Consider the following 21553-nt stretch of genomic DNA (forward strand, 5'->3'; position numbering starts at 1 on the left):
GTCCAAAACGTTTAAGGTGGCCAAGTGTTTGTTTTCGATATCTATGGTAAGAAGGTATTAGTCTATCTTAGGTTCAGGTGGGTTTACTAACATTGCTACCCCATTTATTTTCGTGGTTTACAATTTATAATACGTTTTTGCCTTATATCTTCTTATATTTACTACAATAATATGAAGATCTTTGGTCTCAAAGAATTTAAAGGAAATGAGTTTTGTAACAAAAATAAAAATATTTGGTATTAATGAGTTTCTTTGTTTTTTATCTTTTGGTGCCAAAGTTTGATCATTAAACCTTTGGGGAAACTCTGTCGAGATTTGTAATTTACGGAATGACGGTAAAAGAAATAATAAATAAACAATGATTATACTACTCTGGTTATCTTAAAACAACGTGTCTATGTTTGGAACAATACTTGAAATACTTGCTTTGCAGCAAGAGAAAAGATCCTTTAACAGTAAAAAATGACGAGGTCTTGCCTTATAGCAAACTTAATAACCTAGTTACCTCGATTCCTGCAAGTTTACAGTTTGTTAGTGAGTATAGGAGGTATTAGTTTGTTGACCCTAAGAGGAGCAATATTTAGCAATTAATAAGACTTTTTTACTTGCTTTATTATCCAAACAACCTCAATTTTATGAAATAAAGACTAAATGATGAAAACAAGTAAATTAGAGAAAATTACAAGAATGGAGGAATCAAATAAACACAAGTTTTAGGAAATAGAATCCACTATTTGTTCAAACTAGGACTAAAGAGGGTAAAATATGACTTTTAACTGTTGTCTTGTAAGATTTTATTTTCCATTGCACTTGAAACTCGCTCTCGCCAATAAATCAAGTTTTTACCAAAACTAGGCTTCCCTACTCTCATGGTGAAGTTGCTAGATTTAGCCCATGGAGATCTATGAAATGAACTAAGAAAATCCACCTAAGTGTACCACTATTCTCATATGTCTACTCCTTAGGTTCTACCTATTCCTTTTTCCTTTATTGTTGTGACAACCCCATCTCACCCTAAGGCGAACCAAAGGGTTCGGCGGACCACCTGCCCATCTCTCGCTGGGACTCAGTCGTTCAGTTTAGAGCGATATAATACGTTCCGGAACATACAAACGCGCGTAAACAAGTCAAAATCACAAAATAAAAAAAAACAAAAACGGAGTCGGTTATGAATAGTAACCGCCCCGTCAAAATCTAACCAAACGTCAAGCAAATATTTACATCTCGAAATTAAGCATGTACAACCCAAAGGGGCATACCAAAGTGACTCAAAAGTGGATACATGTACGGTTTGCCAAATTCAAAAGAGAAACGGACCCAAAAATACATTTAGGGTTTCAATCAATGAGCTATACAAAAGATATGTCCAACTAGCTCAATTCGGCAACCAATTATCAAATCCAGTCCAAAAGTATTTATTTTCCTGTAAGGAAAACATATGGAACGGAAAGGGGTGAGCTTGCGCTCAATGAGGTACCAGACATATAGTAGTAAGAAACATGGAACTTCATATTCAATGAATCACATATGTGCATCAAATAAAGAAGTGAACAAACACCGTAGACAGAAAGGATACGGGTGGCTCTCAGGAGCCAAATTCCCATTCGCTTCACCGAAACTTGATCGAAATAACAGTTGACACTCCATCAACGTTACAGAAGTAACCAATACCGTAGACTCCACTTTCTTCGACTCCTTCCACCTCACATACCCCCACTGGGCCCGAAATCCAATCAGATCAGAATTGGTAATACTCGAGTATACCGGAATCAAGGGTCTCAATACCCAAAGATTCCAAAACAGACTACCGTGGTTCGTTATCTAATCGACCAGGCCCTTGCCGGCCCGACTCGAGTAACTGGCCACAGGTGTTGAGCTCAGAGGTCCCAGAAAGGTCGTTGGATACAAGCTTCCAAACGACGTCAGAACAGATACATATCCAGATACAGATAACAGATACAGATGCAGATAGCAGATTCAGATACGCCCTCAAAATTGGCATATGAACAGACAAGAGAACGAGTGTGATAAAGTACACCCTCGCCTCCCTTTTTTCAAAATCGTATTTGGTTCCAACAGTCATAAATCAAGTATTTCAGATATTCAGATATTTCACATAACGGGTAGCAGGTAGTGGAACACTCACCGGGGTCAGTACAGATACCTCCCAAAAGAGAGCTTTAATCACCAAGAAACCCTAAAATAATCCAAGGAAAACAATTGAAGGTTCCACTTTCAAAAATCGAGTATATAGAATGCACATGTGAGGCTCGACTACCAGTCGTATGCCTCGCCAAATAATTACTAAAGCAAGGGTGCAAAACATGATTTTTTTTTGGAAACGAAAAGGTAACATGAAGACCTAGGCTCAAACAACCCAAAAGCCCTTCGCTCAAATCACAAGTAAATCCAACTAGCCTTCAAGTAAAATTTCGGCAGCATATCCCTTGTGTTTACCTATTTTCCAGCCATCATGGCTTCATTATTTCCTCAAATCAGTCCCAACATCTCGTACAAAAATAATCTCATTCCCAAAAGCCGTTCACTAGGCTTAATGGCATTCAAGTACAAAATTTAGCTAGGAAATGACCGGATATGAAAGTCAAGCCCTAAACTATTCAAATAAACACAATAAGACTTGATTACAAATCATAAACCAATGCCAAATACTACCAAAATAGGGTTCCATAAGTATACATAGGCATTAGAGGAAACCAGACAAATCCGGAATTAGAGTTAAGCGTTAACCCGAAAAAAATAGTTTTTGATATCATTTTTCGGTTTTGGTACCAATGGCACTACGATTATCGGATGAAGGTGTATGACCCACCGTTTCGAAGCTAAGAGATAGGGATACAATATTACAGAAGGTCACTCAGCGCAGTTGTGACTGTAACTAGGCCAAAAATGCAAGATACTACACCAGAACCGCAAACACAGATTCACAGAACGCATTCTGGTTCAAACATCATAAGTCAACCTACCTAAGTCCAAATCTAGAAATTCCAAAGCCATATGAAATCTAAGAAACAGGGATACATTTCATCATAAGACCTCAACAACCAATTCGGAAGCATTCCTAACCAAAATAACCAATTACAGAAGCAATTCCCAAATTCGGGTAAAACCAGGGCAGCAAGGGTAATTCCGTCTTTTCTCAAGCTACACTACTCCGATTGATCTGAAATTTTTCAGGAACCTCTAAAATATCATTCCCTACAACTTTCATGTTTTAACCCAAGACCAATTCGGCCTCTAACTATGAGCAACAAAACCAGGCAGAATGTAGAACATTAAAACCCTAACTTTTCAATTTTCTTCCAAAACAGAAATTGCTTGCAATTAACCACTTTTTCCAACTTCTAGCTTCCTTACATAACATTTCCAATCATCATAAATGACCCCATAATCATATTCATATGAAAACAGAAAAATCCCCAAAAATTGTAAAACTTCATCAATTCAACCAAAAATCAAGATATAAACCATAAAATTGCATCTTATACTACCACTAATCATGGATTAAACATCATTAGAGGGAGGAGAGGGGTCCTTCTCAACTTACCTTAGCAAGACAAGAAAGAGAGCAACTAGTCCTCTTAGCTTTCCAAGTAACTCCACAAAACACCTCAAGACCACTTAGCAAAGAGATTTTATGGAATGATTTGGAGTTTTATTGGTTGGATTTGAAGATTGGAGCAAGATTAAGAAGTAGGAAGTTGGAAGATTTTTTCCTTCTTTGAGCAAGAGAATTCGGCCAAGAGGAAGAAGAAAATGGGGAATTTTTGGTAAGTTTTTGATTTATTTAGTCAAATGGTAAAACATGGAATAGTAGTCATACAAGTCAATCCAATAGGCAAGTGACACTTGTCACTTTATTTAATGCATGTCTATCATTTTGTTTCCTCTCACACCAATCCAAATAGCATCCTCTAATTATCTCTTAACACTCGATAAATTAGATCCAGTATCCAAAACTTAACCTAGTTGGCCGAATTTTTTCGAACTTTTCGCCCTAGCGGGTCCCACGTCCGGTATACGCTCTTAATTTCTCAAAACCTAACCGATACTAGAAAACTCATCCAAAAACTCTATTTATTCATAAAAATTATCTAGAAAATTTTTCGGATACAGAAAGTGCAGAAAACAAGCCATTGAATATAATAAAACCCTAAAATGGAAAAATTACGGGCTCTCACACTCTCTCCCCCTTAAAAGAATTTCGTCCTCGAAATTTTCTTATCAACGGAATCAATCAACATCTAAGGTACCCAACGGACCATACCTTCTACGTCCTCAGACGAGTCAGGATCCTGATGGTGTTCTAAAGAGTACACCTGAGTCAGTACCTTGGATCCAGTCCCTTCTTTTTCCGACTGTCCAGGGTTAGTCTTAGTTGGTTGCGGGGTCCCTTTTCCTTTTCGCAATCGAATTGGGCAGTCAGCAATCCGATGATCGGCACTTCCGCAGCGCAGACATTTTCCCTCTTTCTTCCAACAATTTGCCTCCGTATGACTTGGCCCTCCACAATATCCCAAGGACCACGAGTAGCAGAGACCGGTCCCCCCTGAGAGACATCACGCGACACCCCTGGTTGTCGTACTCCTCCGTTTCCCTTTCCAATCTTAGGGGGCGTACTTGTACCTTCTTGCTCAGAGCTACTCCCAGGAAAGCCCCTTTTCTTGGCTTGAAAGTTTTTCACCTGCAGCCTAGCATTCTCTACTCGTTGCGCCTTTTCTACGGCCTCGCTAAAAGCATTAATCTGGGCCACCGCGAGATCCTTCTGAATTTCTACGTTCAAGCCCTGGATAAAACGCCTTATTCGCCGCTGCTCGGTCATGATGAGTTCGGACGCAAATTTGAATAGGCAGGTGAATTGGCTCTCGTACTCCGCTACAGATTGGGGCCCCTGACGAAGCCGAATAAATTCATCTTCCTTCCGCTTCTGAACTAGAGGAGGGAAGAATTTCGCGTTGCACTCCCGCATAAAATTCACCCAAGTCCTGGGCGTTTGTTCCCGTTCCCATTTTTGCCGAATAACGTTCCACCAGGAACAGGCCGCCCCTTCAAGTTGGAAGACTGCAAAAGTCATCTGCCTTTCTTCGGTGTAATGCAGGGCCGCAAAGATATCCACCATTTTCTCGAGCCACCTTTCGGCGACATCCGGGTTGGGTTCCCCAATAAATTTCGGTGGTGCGAACTTCTGGAACCTCTCAAGTGCCCTATCGTCACTTTCGACATGATTGCCCGGGTTTTCAGGATTAGGGTTTGGGTTTTGGCCTTGTTGCTGTACCACTTGTGCCAGCAGGTTGGTTATTTGCTGCATAGCAGCGGCTATTTGCACGTTGGGATCAACCCGCAGTTCAGGATTAGGTCCAAATGAGGTTTCCCTAGCACCCCTGTCCGGCGTGGGTTGCCTACGCCCGCGCCCACGTCCCCGGCCACTACGTGTGTCCTCCATTAATCTTAGTCAATCTAGGGGTGCAAAGATAATAGTAAAGATAATTATAAGTATGAGGTACACACAGATCAAAAATATATATACACACAACTGGACCAAACCAGTCACACTGTAGCAGTCAATTAAAGACAAATGTGAGAGATCCATGAAAGTAGCGGGATCATCCGAAAGTACTATAGACAGACTAGGTCACGAGTACAAAAAGAACTCACGAAGAGCTTTTCCCCCTCTAAGGCTCCGTCCATAATCTACGACAACAACACCATCTATATCTTAATCAAGGTTGATCACGCTTAACCACACCCGAACAGACCATATGAAGTTCCATAGAATTGCCTTTCTAGTTCGCCTAAGTCCTTTCTAACCTAGGCTCTCATTGAGTTAGTAGCCGGGCACGAGAATCCCAAATAAGATAATTCACAACTCGAGCCGGCCAGTCCCAAGAGTAAATCATCCATATTAAAGATTCCTACCCGACATACATATCTAGCTTCCTCAAGTCCCATGATAATGATCCTTACACTTATAACAAGCACAGTTCATAGCTTACGCTCAAAAAAGCACTTATCCCTTTCGACGCATTCACGAAAGCAGGACCATAACACCACTTGGCCCCAAGCTCACTCCGCGCAGAAACCATGCGAAGTGGCTCTGAAACCACCTGTGACAGCCCCACCTCACCCTAAGGCGAACCAAAGGGTTCGGCGGACCGTTTGCCCAGCTCTCGCCGGGACTCAGTCGTTCAGTTTAGAGCGATATAATACGTTCCGGAACATACAAACGCGCGTAAACAAGTCAAAATCACAAAATAAAAAAAAATGAAAACGGAGTAGGTTATGAATAGTAACCGCCCCGTCAAAATCCAACCAAACGTCAAGTAAATATTTACATCTCGAAATTAAGCATGTACAACCCAAAGGGGCATACCAAAGTGACTCAAAAGTGGATACATGTACGGTTTACCAAATTCAAAAGAGAAACGGACCCAAAAATACATTTAGGGTTTCAATCAATGAGCTATACAAAAGATATGTCCAACTAGCTCAATTCAGCAACCAATTATCAAATCCAGTCCAAAAGTATTTATTTTCCTGTAAGGAAAACAAAAAGGAACGGAAAGGGGTGAGCTTGCGCTCAATGGGGTACCAGACATATAGCAGTAAGAAACATGGAAATTCATATTCAATTAATCACATATGTGCATCAAATAAAGAAGTGAACAAACACCATAGACAGAAAGGATACGGGTGGCTCTCAGGAGCCAAATTCCAATTCGCTTCACCGAAACTTGATCGAAATACCGTTGACACTCCGTCAACGTTACAGAAGTAACCAATACCGTAGACTCCACTTTCTTCGACTCCTTCCACCTCACATACCCCTACCGGGCCCGAAATCCAATCAGATCAGAATTGGTAATACTCGAGTATACCGGAATCAAGGGGTCTCAATACCCAAAGATCCCAAAATAGGCTACCGTGGTTCGTTATCTAATCGACCAGTCCCTTGCCGGCCCGACTCGAGTAACTGGCCACAAGTGTTGAGCTCAGAGGTCACAGAAAGGTCGTTGGATACAAGTTTCCAAACGACGTCAGAATAGATACAGATACAGATAGCAGATTCAGATACGCGTTCAAAATTGGCATATGAACAGACAAGAGAACGAGTGTGATAAATTATACCCTCGCCTCCCTTTTATCAAAACAGTATTTGGCTCCAACAGTCATAAATCAAGTATTTCAGATATTCAGATATTTCACATAACGGGTAGCAGGTAGTGGAACACTCTCCGGGGTCAGTACAGATACCTCCCAAAAGAGAGTTTTAATCACCAAGAAACCCTAAAATAATCCAAGGAAACCAATTGAAGGTTCCACTTTCAAAAATCGAGTATATAGAATGCACATGTGAGGCTCGACTACCAGTCGTATGCCTCGCCAAATAATTACTAAAGCAAGGGTGCAAAACATGATTTTTGGAAACGAAAAGGTAACATGAAGACCTAGGCTCAAACAACCCAAAAGCCCTTCGCTCAAATCACAAGTAAATCCAACTAGCCTTCAAGTAAAATTTCGGCAGCATATCCCTTGTGTTTACCTATTTTCCAGCCATCATGGCTTCATTATTTCCTCAAATCAGTCCCAACATCTCGTACAAAAATAATCTCATTCCCAAAAGCCGTTCACTAGGCTTAATGGCATTCAAGTACAAAATTTAGCTAGGAAATGACCGGATATGAAAGTCAAGCCCTAAACTATTCAAATAAACACAATAAGACTTGATTACAAATCATAAACCAATGCCAAATACTACCAAAATAGGGTTCCATAAGTATACATAGGCATTAGAGGAAACCAGACAAATCCGGAATTAGAGTTAAGCGTTAACCCGAAAAAAATAGTTTTTGATATCATTTTTCGGTTTTGGTACCAATGGCACTACGATTATCGGATGAAGGTGTATGACCCACCGTTTCGAAGCTAAGAGATAGGGATACAATATTACAGAAGGTCACTCAGCGCAGTTGTGACTGTAACTAGGCCAAAAATGCAAGATACTACACCAGAACCGCAAACACAGATTCACAGAACGCATTCTGGTTCAAACATCATAAGTCAACCTACCTAAGTCCAAATCTAGAAATTCCAAAGCCATATGAAATCTAAGAAACAGGGATACATTTCATCATAAGACCTCAACAACCAATTCGGAAGCATTCCTAACCAAAATAACCAATTACAGAAGCAATTCCCAAATTCGGGTAAAACCAGGGCAGCAAGGGTAATTCCGTCTTTTCTCAAGCTACACTACTCCGATTGATCTGAAATTTTTCAGGAACCTCTAAAATATCATTCCCTACAACTTTCATGTTTTAACCCAAGACCAATTCGGCCTCTAACTATGAGCAACAAAACCAGGCAGAATGTAGAACATTAAAACCCTAACTTTTCAATTTTCTTCCAAAACAGAAATTGCTTGCAATTAACCACTTTTTCCAACTTCTAGCTTCCTTACATAACATTTCCAATCATCATAAATGACCCCATAATCATATTCATATGAAAACAGAAAAATCCCCAAAAATTGTAAAACTTCATCAATTCAACCAAAAATCAAGATATAAACCATAAAATTGCATCTTATACTACCACTAATCATGGATTAAACATCATTAGAGGGAGGAGAGGGGTCCTTCTCAACTTACCTTAGCAAGACAAGAAAGAGAGCAACTAGTCCTCTTAGCTTTCCAAGTAACTCCACAAAACACCTCAAGACCACTTAGCAAAGAGATTTTATGGAATGATTTGGAGTTTTATTGGTTGGATTTGAAGATTGGAGCAAGATTATGAAGTAGGAAGTTGGAAGATTTTTTCCTTCTTTGAGCAAGAGAATTCGGCCAAGAGGAAGAAGAAAATGGGGAATTTTTGGTAAGTTTTTTATTTATTTAGTCAAATGGTAAAACATGAAATAGTAGTCATACAAGTCAATCCAATAGGCAAGTGACACTTGTCACTTTATTTAATGCATGTCTATCATTTTGTTTCCTCTCACACCAATCCAAATAGCATCCTCTAATTATCTCTTAACACCCGGTAAATTAGATCCAGTATCCAAAACTTAACCTAGTTGGCCGAATTTTTTCGAACTTTTCGCCCTAGCGGGTCCCACGTCCGGTATACGCTCTTAATTTCTCAAAACCTAACCGATACTAGAAAACTCATCTAAAAACTCTATTTACTCATAAAAATTATCTAGAAAATTTTTGGATACAGAAAGTGCAGAAAACAAGCCATTGAATATAATAAAACCCTAAAATGGAAAAATTACGGGCTCTCACAATTGTTACCAATTCTCATTGACTAACAATAACTAGATGAATTGCAATTGGTGATCAAGCAACTATAAATGTTAAAACAAGAATAGATAGATCAACAAGTACAAGATTTAACAATATTCACTATGCATCAAACCACAGGCATGAAACAAATAGATTCATCTACCCCTAGAACAAAGATATCTAGCAAGCCATAACAAATATTGATGGGTTTCAACTATGTGCACAAGATTTATTTCGAAAATACACCTGTTGCTGCAAATATACATGTTGAATTTATAGTCTATGGTGTATAAGAGTCGATCTCATGAGGAGCTTTTTATCAAGTACTAAGTCCTTTGCTTACTCGATTATTTAGACTAATTATTAATTTAAATGCAATAAAAACAAATAATGCACTTAACTAAGTAGCTTGTAAAGAAAACAATTGGAGAAAAGTCACCAAATACTAAGAATCAAGGTTGTAGAAACCACTAATGATCCAAAACTATGAGTGAATGAGCTCACCTCTTGTTACTACTCTTGTCTAACTAAGGGTTCATTTCCAAATGTAACCAAAACACACTCTCATGATCTATTGGCTATTACTAATTTTAGTCTCCCCTACTCCCATGGTAAAAATCTAAAACTAGTTCATTTACGACATGAAAATGCTCAAGAAAATCCACTTAAGTGTATCTCTACTCTCATGAGTCTACTCCTTAAGTTTCACTTATCACATTTTCATTATTGTTACCAATTATTATTGAATAATAATAACTAAGGACTTGTAATTGGTGATCAAGCAATCACAAAAGTTAACATATGAATAAATGGACAAGTTAGTACAAGATGTAACAAGAGTGAATCACATTGAACTCGTATTCAAGGTATCATTAGTTTAATCTCCTCCCTAGATCTAGAACTTCATTCAACGTATTAAATAAAGCAAGTATGTACAAAGATTCATTACAATAACTCTTGTTGAACAAAATAAATAGAAGGTTAAGAAAAGCTTAGCCAAAAGATGAACAACCTCCCAAATATTTTCTATTACTCCTTCAAAATGAGTTGTCACAATGAAGATTTTCTCCAAGTTCTTGTTACAAGTTTCTCTCCTCTAATGAGAGAAAAATATCTAGTTCTAAGTGCTAAAAACTAGTCTCCACTTTCTTGCACAAAACATGTATATATATAGATGAGACAAAGTAAAGAAATGAGGCTAAAATTATCATCATTACAGCTGCAATTAAGCTGCAAAATGTCCCTATAAAGAAGTGAAATTATGTAGATGAAATCCAGTGGAACAAGTTATAGTAGCAACATTTGACCGGAATCCCTCCAGCAATCCCTCAATTCTGCTAGATTTATCCCATTTTCTACTTGCATTTTTTCCTTCATGTCACGCTCACTACCTCGAATTGCTCTAGCAATTCTTGCACGGATTCTTGGAGGGATTCAAATCAATTTTCTTTTCCGACAAGTTTCTTCATTTTCTTGCTTTTGTGACTTGAACCACCTTTGAAACTTACTATCCTTGTGATCTTGAGGACTTCAATCAACATAATATAAACTTATTTCTTATCCAAAATGAAGCCCATTTCTAACTCTTACAAAAACATAAACATAATGCAAGTAAAAGGGACATAAACCACTTAAAAATTCTAATAAACTTATTAACTGAATTTTAGCCCAAAAAGTGACCTTGTTTCACAGGCTGCAGATTTCCTATCAGACCAAGAATCTGGCCAGGGACTCTTGGGTGGATTCCTCCCCTATTTCACCATTATTTTGTTGTTTCAAAGCTTCACTCTCTATCTCAAATCCCCCGTAGAATCTGGCCAAGGATTCTACTGAGGATCTGGTCCAACTTTCTTGTTTGACAAGTTTTTTTAATTTCTTGCACATGTGACTCGAACAACCTTTGAAACTCACCAACTTTGTGAACTTTAGGATTTTAATCAACCTATTTAAGCTTGTTTCTTATCCAAAATAAAGTTCATTTCTAACTCCTACAAAAACATCAAAATCATGTGAGTAAAAGGGTTATAAATCACATCAAAACCCCAATTAGCTATTAACACATATTCTAGCCAAAATGACCTTTTTTCTTCTTGTCACATTTCTAAAGTGAACAAAAATGATCTAGAATATCATCTAAATATTATCCAAAATAGTCACTTATCAAAATACTCGCCATCAGACAACTAATAACATTACTCCAAATATAAAATAACCCGTTTCTTTAATAAATTGGAATAATTGATTACGCATGAAATGTGTACCTTTTCTATAAATGACAATGACTACTGCGACAGTGTGATGCCCCTACTTCTCCCTAGGGGGAACCTAAGGGTATCCGCGGAACACCTGCCCAACTCTCGCCAGGACTCGATACAAGTTAAATCTAAACTTAAATATAAACAATTGATAATAAATGTCGAAATAAATGAAAGGGTCGCTTCCTTAAGTAAACCTTCCAAACTTACATCATGAAGTTTCAAAATACATCAAATCCCCAAATATACAACCACTAATAGTTGACTAGTCGATTACAATCCAAAATTCTACTCAAAAGTAATCAAGTCGGCTTTCCCCAAAATTCTTTCCATTCCGAGCTCCTATTAAGGAAAACAAACTAATGGGCTAAGCTAACGCTCAGTGAGGCCAAGAAAATCATGCAAGCATGTAATAGAGCAAGTAGAAGAGCATGGAACAAAATCGAGATATTTCTAACTAGAAATTGCAAGTAATTGACATTTCAAGTAAGGAAAGTAAATAGAAACAATTCAAGGATACTGTAGCTCTCAGGAGCTAAATTCCACGTAGCTGGGTCAAGGTCTTGATCCAATTCCATGTTGACACTCCGTCAACCAAGTAAGTATCAAATCTGTAGATGCTCCACTTTCTCCAGATTCCCGTTCACCGTTACACCCCTTATACTGGGCCTGCTCGTCAAGGTTTTGATATTATTCGAGTATATTGTGGCAATACTACGCGAGTATGCCAAGCAAGATCTCTCCAATAGATCAAGCTTCATGTTTGCTCATGGTTTACTAAGCTCCTCGACCAAGCCCATGCCGGTTCGATTCGCAAAGTTAGCCGATGAGTTTGGGCATCTCCCACGAGTAGGATTGGTCGACGAGACATCGCTCCAATCGACACCAAGTCACATAAGAGTATAGTTTCAAGTATGAGCAAGTCAAGTAAATCGAGTAACAAGTCAAGTAAATCGAGTAACACGTCAAGTAAAGAGAGTGAGTGCGATAAAGTACACACTCGTCTCGACAAGTTAAATTCACGTATTCAACTAGATGCATTTCAAGTATTAGGCAACAAGTCATGCACTTGACATTCACCAATTCAAAATAAGTGAATAAATAAATCCTTTAGTGTTCCACTCCGAGGTTTCCTTCAATATTCTCTTGAGCGCCTGAAGAAATAGTGGTCAATTATCACTCACATATACTCACAATCACTTAACATACAAGGAAGGAAATGTATTTGCTTAGATTTAGAACAATGTCTCAAAAGAGCTCCATTCTATTGAAATTCAAGATTCAAAAGTGAGGATTTAAAGTCACAAGGGAAAACTCGTATCCTCCATGAAGTCGGGTTTAAAACGAATTATCAATATCAAAAGGAAATGAAAAGTTCTTAAAAACTTATTTCCTACGAAATCGGAATTTTTCCGCTTTATGCGATAAACTTTGTAAAATTAGATCTTGAGTTTGGGAAGTCCAAAATTGGAAAAATTTATACCGTTGGAAACTAGATCCAAAGTAATAAAAGCTCCCAGAAGACACTTTTCCAAGATTCCAAATGGAAAGCATTCATTTTTCAGCTCAAAGTTGCTGATTGAAGAAGGTAAGACAGAACCAGTCTTGGTTTTCAGCGATATTTGGAAATTCGGCAAAATTCACAGAAAGTGAATCAACTTTTGAAATTTGTAACACAATAATAGTTCCATACAAAGTTTCAAACACAACAAGCAGAACTAAATTCGGAGTTTTGAGCAACAAGATATAACAGTTTGAAGTCGGTTGATTTTTGTAATCTGATCAGTGAATTTCCAGAATTGAAGAGCAACGTTTGGGGCATTATTTAGGCATCAAAATGGTATTGAAATTACACCAAATTTGGTACACCTAAACCTCCATATAGGGACTACTTATCTATAAAAATTCAGGTAAAAACTCATATAGAAAGGCAGTTAATGAAATGACCAAAGTTTGGGAAAATTTCAAAGCTAATCTGCCAACCGTAGTTCTCTTCCTTTCTCAAACGTTTTGTCCAACACAATCAGCCCCAATTCGCTCCAATTTTGAAACCAATATTCCAGAAACATTTAATAAGAAATTGATGGTTAAATGACACTAAAATTTTTGAAATATAACATCCCAAAACAGATTTGACCATTCGGTCAGCAAGAAAGGGAAAAGTTTCCAGTTTCCAGCTTTGTTGCATTTTCGAAATCAAGCCTTATCTAACTCTATACAACTCTAAATTGAGAATGGTTGATGGCGTTGGAAACTAGGTTCAAAATGCTACAATTTATCACAAGACATTGTTTTAAAAATCCTTTCACAAGTGGAACAAAATCGAGCCACAGGATGCAGCTTCCCAGTTTCATTCGAACACATAGGCAAAGCAGAACAGCCGATTTTGCCGATTCGTTACGAATCACTCAAAACGAACTAGCAGGGGATTTTTATACCGTTGGAAAGCTATGAATGTCTTGTTTTGAATACCGCAAATAGAACTCAATTTTGACTTTTGTGGAAAGAGTTACATTCGGACAAAGAAACACTGTCCGAGTGCACTGTTATACGTTTTCCAGATTCGAACCTCTACCAAAAACTCAAGTTTTGCACAACCATCCGATACGATTTTTGAAAGATACTTTATACACACAATATACAACCTATATCCATCAATTTCATAATCAACCAAGCATAAAAGTTTCGAAACTAAAACAGAACAACATGACCAGAAATTTTGGCCGGCTTGTATTCTCATTTTCCTTCGATTTCTCTCCACTTTCTAACCGAAATCAACTCTCTCAACACATAAACAACATAATCAAACAATTAAGCCTCAATTCAGCTACCTAGAGGTCTCATCAAGTCAGCTAGCCTATGATTTAAAGCGAAATAAATGGTTCCTCAAGTCCGCTAGCCTATAACGCGGTTAGGGTTTCAAACCCATGAAGATTAACCGCTAAACTTTGAAGAAATGAAAGGATTAAAGGGGTGAAGTTGTTACCCTTGAAACCCTAGATGAATATCAGATTTTTCCACTGAAAATTGTCCAAGAAAATCCACAAGATTGCTCCTTGTTCCAAGATAGAGTGGTACTCCAAGTTGTATGCGATTTGGTGGAGAATTTGTGAGTGAAATGGAAGCTTGAAGATGAAGTTTTTCCTTCCCTTTGTTCTTCTTTGAGGGCTGGCCGAAAATGGAGAGAGAGATGAGGGTTTGATTGTTATGGCTTGTCTTGGAAGATTGGTGGGAAAAGTAGTGGTTAAGTTTGGCAAAAGTCAACTTTGAATAGTTGTTGCGCGAGGATTTCGTACGACCATTTTCTCTTGGGTTTGATACACTTATGCACTAATCCTCCAAGGTACTTCCTATAATGCTGTAATTACTCATACTTACGAGTCTAATATTAATTCCTCAAGTCCCTAATTAGTCGCGCGGTGTGACTTTCGAGAAACTTTCGACGCGCGGGTAGTAAAAGCTTAATTTGAACTCACTCACCCCTAATCCCTCAATTAACTTTTCTTAGTCTACTATTGATCATTCTTAATTTTTCAAGATTATTGCACTCTCGGATCGACTATTACCTCAAAAGACGTGTATTCGTTATTCCTTATTGAACGAGTCGTAGAAAAATTAAATTTACTAACGGGACATTTGAAAAATATAAGTAAGGCATTGTTCCATGTAAATGGATTTAAAATGGTTGAAATAAATTATTCTAAAAAAAAGGTTGAATAAATAATCAAATAAGCCAGTAAAATAAGATAAAATAAAAAAATTTTCGAGTCCTCACAGACAGTGCACTAGGGATTTAAGTAATCAACTCATATTATAGATTCATATTGTAAAACAAGTGTGATACCTAAATTTCTATTTTCAATAATAATAAAAGGCCAATTATGTCATTACATACTTTTTGGTGCGAGATAAACTTTTTATACATTCAAGTAGTTTTTATTTTGCGCCGAAGTGTATATTTATAAGGTTTAGTGTAACGGCCCCACATTCTCCTAGGGCATACCCTAGGAGTTAGCGGTTCGCCTGTCTGACTCTCGCCAGGACTCATTTATTTTCATTAACTTCGGAGATAACATTTCCATTAAACAACTGAATGTTCACTCCTAGTGCAACTCCCATCAACTTGAAACATAAATTTGTCCAATAAAAGAAACAAAATATACATTCTAAACATCCATTCTTAATACCACATCAAACTCATGATGAAAGGTTCGACCAGTTCAACGTACAAAGGAAACCATGACTACAATATATACATACTAACGGATCTTCCAAAACAACTTCCTAATTCAACTCGATCATTCTTCAAACTTCAATTCCTGTAAGGAAAACAAAGCTGAGGGGATGAGCTTACGTCCAGTGAGGTTTCCGTGCAAGCAACAATCAATAAACACTTAAACCAGATAAGCCAGTAACAAAATTAAGCAAGTAAGGAATACTTCACTGAACAATCACTTTTGAAAGGATACGGTGCTCGCATTAGAGCCACTTCAATGCACTACACACTCCGCCGAACTCCTCCTTATAACCTCAAAAACAGTAAACACTTCCCTTATTTAGATGGCCATATCAATATCAGTAATCTGCTACTCCGTGGTAATACTCGAGCATACCAATACGCTTACCCAAAGCTACCATCCTATCCGACCAAGCCCTTTTGTTGACTCGAATAGTCCGTTGAACAAAGGGTTTTGGGGCCCAGTTCAGCCGGTGTGGTAAAATACACACACGACTTACAGTCATGCACACTTACAATAACACTTGATCAATTATCAACCTTCAAGCTCAAACTAAGTTGAGTGCAATAAAGTACACTCCCGACTTAGAAGGCGAGGGACAATTGAAAACACTTCATAATAAAGTACTGGCATAATCATACAAACATCATTTAAGTAACACATAGGCAATTTAAACACACAAATGTGGAAACACTCACTTAGTCAAACATATTGCACTTCGGTCTCGAGATTGCTTTCACACCCACTAGTAGTTCCTGAGACAAATTTCAAGTACTATGATTATGGCATAATTCTAGGAATAGTCACTAAATGCAGTTACTTTCATCCCCAATCCGGATTCTAAGTTGGTTATACCAAATTTAATCGTTAGAAGATACCCAAAGTACATATATCGTTCACTTTAGTATAATTTAGCTAAGTTCAAGCACAATAATATTGTATAAAATCTACCGAGCAACTCAAGTTAAAACCAAAATTAATTAAGGTTAAGATTTAGTCTTAAAGGTAGAATAATTGTCCAGGTTCACTTCTTCCGTTTCCTCCTAAATTAGTCTTTTCTAAATTAAAACTCAACGCGTACCTCATGCATGTCTAGTTTTATATGTTAAGAGATGTATGAAGCAAGGATATACTTATTAGTAACCAAAGTTAGGGAGTTAAAGCTGAAATTTCCCTTACTTACCCTCTCCTCGGCCCTCATTAAAAATTCCAACAATGTTCCTTAAGTTTTCACTCTTAAACAACCAACTTTCACTAGAACCAAAAACAGAACATATGTTACGAATGAGCACATAACAGGATTTCTGCAGGTCAAATTACTAAAATTTCTGATACAAGTTGGAAAACCAACTCCTTTTCTCTTGGCCAAAGCTGGAGCAATTCCAGCAAGTGAACCAACTATAAAACAAACACAAACCAGCTCTAAACTTTACATGCATCACTCTAGAAACATTAGACAAGGCATAAATCATGGATTTCAGTTACGATCTAGCAAAATTTCCAAGAAATAACCAAAGTTGCATCGTGTTCTTCTTTCCTCCTAGTTTGCTGTCTTAATGTTCCAGATTTGTTCCTGCTTTAAAGTTCATCTTTTCTTACTTTTCAACTTTCAAGTGTTACATGCATGTCAATATTAAATTATTATAAGGTGTGAACAATAACAATATGCAATTTACAGCCCGAAAATCCATGGAGAAAACTGGAAAATTTCACCATTTCTCTCTCTCGGTCCATCCCAACAGGTTCCAGCAGGTTTCTTTGACATTTCCAGCCAAAATTACCAATGTTTTTACTAGTTTTGCAGATAAATATCCTATAAGATCAGAGATAAACATATTTCATGCATTCCTAGCATAATTCTCCATAGAAAATTCAGATAACAGCTGTAACTCAAGCAAATAACTCTCGGTTCCATCAAATTTCTGTCCGACAGTTTCATCTTCTTCTAAACAGAATTTTACCTTAGTTAAGAACTCATTTTCTTTGCTAAACTCCAACATACAGCTTAAGCTCTATGTATATTAGCTGTACGAGAGAAGATTGCAGAATGTTTACCTTCCTTTCCACCTAGAATCAGTAAATTGCAGCTACTCTTTAGGTCCTCTGCTCTGACTCCTTCTAACAGCTCCCGTTACTTCCTCTCCTTCTATCTACTCCACTTCTCACTTAGTTAAAGCTGATAGATGATGAAACTGATAAGTGACTAATTTACGTAATAATTGTATGACATTTTATATTATTTTTAGTCACTTTGGTTATATTATTGGAAGAATATGAATCATTTTGGCTATAATTGGTGAAAAAATGCTTTTAAGTGATTAAATGAGGTTTTTATCACTTTTTACTTGGATTTTGTGTATTTTGACAGTTTTGACACATTTTCGTATTTCGGCTATAACTTGAGTTACAATGATCGGATTGGGATGATTCTTGAACCATTTGAAGATAAGAGATAGATATACAACTTTGGTGAAGACATCTAAATCCAGTTTGAAGGTTTTCCAGGTCAAAATGCCGAATTACAATAGCAAATTTCTACTGGTCGAAACTGGAACAGGGCAATGAGCAGGCAAGGGTATTTCGGTCATTTCTCAGCCTACACAGATCCAAATGAGGTGATTCTTGATGCATTGGAAAGCTAACTCAAAGGGCTACAAGTTTTATGTTTTGGTCAAGAGCTGGTTCAGCCTCTAACATCAAGAAAAGATTGGTTGAAGTTGGGCCAAAAACAGAGCAAGTGATCCACACTCGGATCCACTATTCATCCGAACCCTCGGTTGTTTCTGGGTTAGTGGATCCGAGCTCGGATCCATACGGATCCGAGGTACTGTAGCAGCTCGGATCACTGGTCAGAAAAGGCTGCTCTGTACGCGTAAAAAATCAATTTCACCTCCACCAACTCACATTGGATGCTAGACATGTGAGAAACATTCCCAGCTGTAAAAGGGAGATGTAATCCTCATTTCTTGACCACCTTTCATCATAAAAGAGCCAAAATGCATTGCAAAAATAGAGGGGGGAGTTCATAGCAGAAAAATAGAGAGAGCTACGGGAGAAAGCTTGAAGCTGCAGAAATGTAGCTCTTTCATCTCTCTAGTGTTAGTTTAGCTTAGTATAGAGTAGTGTAGCTTTTCCATTCTTGTTTATTATCTAGATTAGGATGAAGATGGAGGATGAAGAAGGCAAAGAAGAAAGCTCATGTGACAAGGGTTGTATTCCTTCCAAACTCTTTATCTTTTGTATTTGATTCCAAGTTTAGTTAATATACAAGTTCTGGATTTTGTGTTCATTATGTGTTTCTAAAGTTTATACCTTGGGTTTGGTTGAACTTTCTATGATTGTTAGTGTTAATTGTTTGGTTATTTGACTGCTACGATTTGAGCAAGTTATTTAGCACTTTGGCTCTTTAAATCATGATTAATCTGGTACCATTAATTGTGATTATCTAAGGTGTTGTTTCTGCAATGGAAATTGAGATTTAACACTAGTTCAAGAAGTGCTAAACATAGGAAGTACACTCACGAAAGTAGAGGTGCATCTATGTGGTTTTTTAGTGATTCATTTCATGTAATTTCATTGAAGAAATGAACTTGTAGCTAATTTCATAACCATGAAAATAGGTATGGATTAGTTATGAGTATAATTGATTCACTACGAAAGTAGGATTCAAATGCATGAGGAAATTACACCATAATTAGCCTAGATGTAGTACTCAATGATCCAAATATAGCACTTGCATGAGTAGTTAGGGATACCACAACCTAAGGAACTTTCATTTGTTAATTTCTTGTATAAGTGCAGTAGGTTAAATTTCTTATCATTATTTGATAGTCTAAATAATAGAGAAGCTTTAGTAGTACCGGTAATTGCAATCTTCCTTGTGGGATCGACCCTTAATACCCTATACTCGCTCACGATTCGTATACTTGCGATAAATCGCGTGTGGGGTATTTAGGAGTTTATAAATGTAAAACTTGATTAGAATGAGGCAAAATTGATATGTATACCCTGCGCACGTCAGAAACCGCAGGATTTCTCTCCCTTTTTCCTCTCTCTCACTTTTGGCTCACGGTTCTGAGGTTGCAAGCTGGAGAAATGAAGCTAGCAAATGTCTAACTCTCTCTCCCTCTCTCTCTCTCGGTTGCAAGCTGAACAAAGAGGAACCAAAAATATTTTCTTTCCTCCCTCTCGGTCGTGTATTGAGATGAACGAAATGTAGCTTAGTCTCCCTCAGTTTTGCTCTTAGTGTTCGGTTAGTAAGAAGAGTAATTGGAGTTTTCTTTGCCCTTAGCCACAGCCCAAATTTAAGCAGGTAGTTCTCTTCTTTTCCTCTCGGTTGTTTATATAGCTTGAATGAAAGAAAGAACAGCAATGCCACCTAATTCCTCTTGCTCTCGGTTACTCCTGACTCAGCAATTGTTCCACCGCCCAAACCAACTCCTATTTACTTCCTCGTTCCACCGTTTAGGCTTAGTAGCTCATTGGCAGCTGCCTTCCTTTGGTTCATCTTTGATCACCGCCCAATTATTTTGGCAATTATTTGATCACCGCCCAGGCTTTGTTTAGCCTTACTTCCACTCAGTTCCAGATTCTCCCATTGTTTGTTTTTCCCCTCGGTTCCTATTGTCAAAATTGCTAATAACTTATCTTGCTTGGCCTGCATGGTTATTCATTTAGGTTCCGAGGGTAATTTCGTTTTTTAACCTTGTTTGTATTTCCCTGGAAAAATTTGCTTACATTAATCTAGTAAATTTTCATACATTCGTTTTTAAAGAAATTAACTGGACATGTACTTATTCAATTATATAATAAATTCAATTGTCACAATTTACAATATGCCTATCATATGTTTATTTGATTTCTAAAATTTCCTACACCATTCTATTATTTTGTTTATTATTATTTTTTTCTAAATTTTTAATTTTATAGGAATTCAATTATGCATTTAATTTAACCATTTATTTATTATATATAATATTTCTAATAACAAGTTAAATATAATGAAATAAATTCGAAATATGCACATAATTTTCCGAGTTCTCACATTTAGGGTCCGTAAAATATAATTACGCCCTAAACTAAACTCCGGAGGTATAGTATGATCAAACCTTTTACTGTCGATAACTACAATGGGAGGTAAAGAAACAGTTTAGTAAACTAATATCGAGAATTTTGACAATGAACCTAGGAATGCTTGGAGAAGGTAGCCACCCCCAAGATCAAAAAAACCAAAACATTCTCACAAGAGATATTGAAACTTTTTGATAAAATCGATTAACAAATTAGAATTTGCCCCCACAAAATTTTATAATATATTGCTCTAAGAAATATACGCCTGTACCGGAGGTTCGGGCCCTGCTAACTGGGCTTCAATTGTGTATCCACTGGGGCTATGGTAATCTAAATCTCCAATCGGATTCGTTGGTCATAGTTGGGATTCTGAAGCGGCGGTTCCAGTGTCCATGGCGGATCCGTCGAGAGGCCAGGCAAATTTGGCAGCTAGTGGATGATTCGGCTCAAATCTCGCATTGTTACAGGGAGGCTAACACCGTGGCGGATGTTTTGTCCAAAATAGACGTCTCTCATCCTGAACAGCATATTAAGGTCTACGACAATTTCCACGCTCTTCCGGCATTAGCTCGTGGGGGGGTCAGATTAGATAGGTTAGGGGTACCTTCATTTCGGAGAAGTAAGCGTTTGTGAGCAGAACTTGTGATTGGTTTGCTTTCTTGATGAATAAAATCATATTTCCTTAAAAAAA

This window comes from Coffea eugenioides, chromosome 11, assembly GCF_003713205.1.
Source record: "Coffea eugenioides isolate CCC68of chromosome 11, Ceug_1.0, whole genome shotgun sequence".
Taxonomy (NCBI): Eukaryota; Viridiplantae; Streptophyta; class Magnoliopsida; order Gentianales; family Rubiaceae; genus Coffea; species Coffea eugenioides.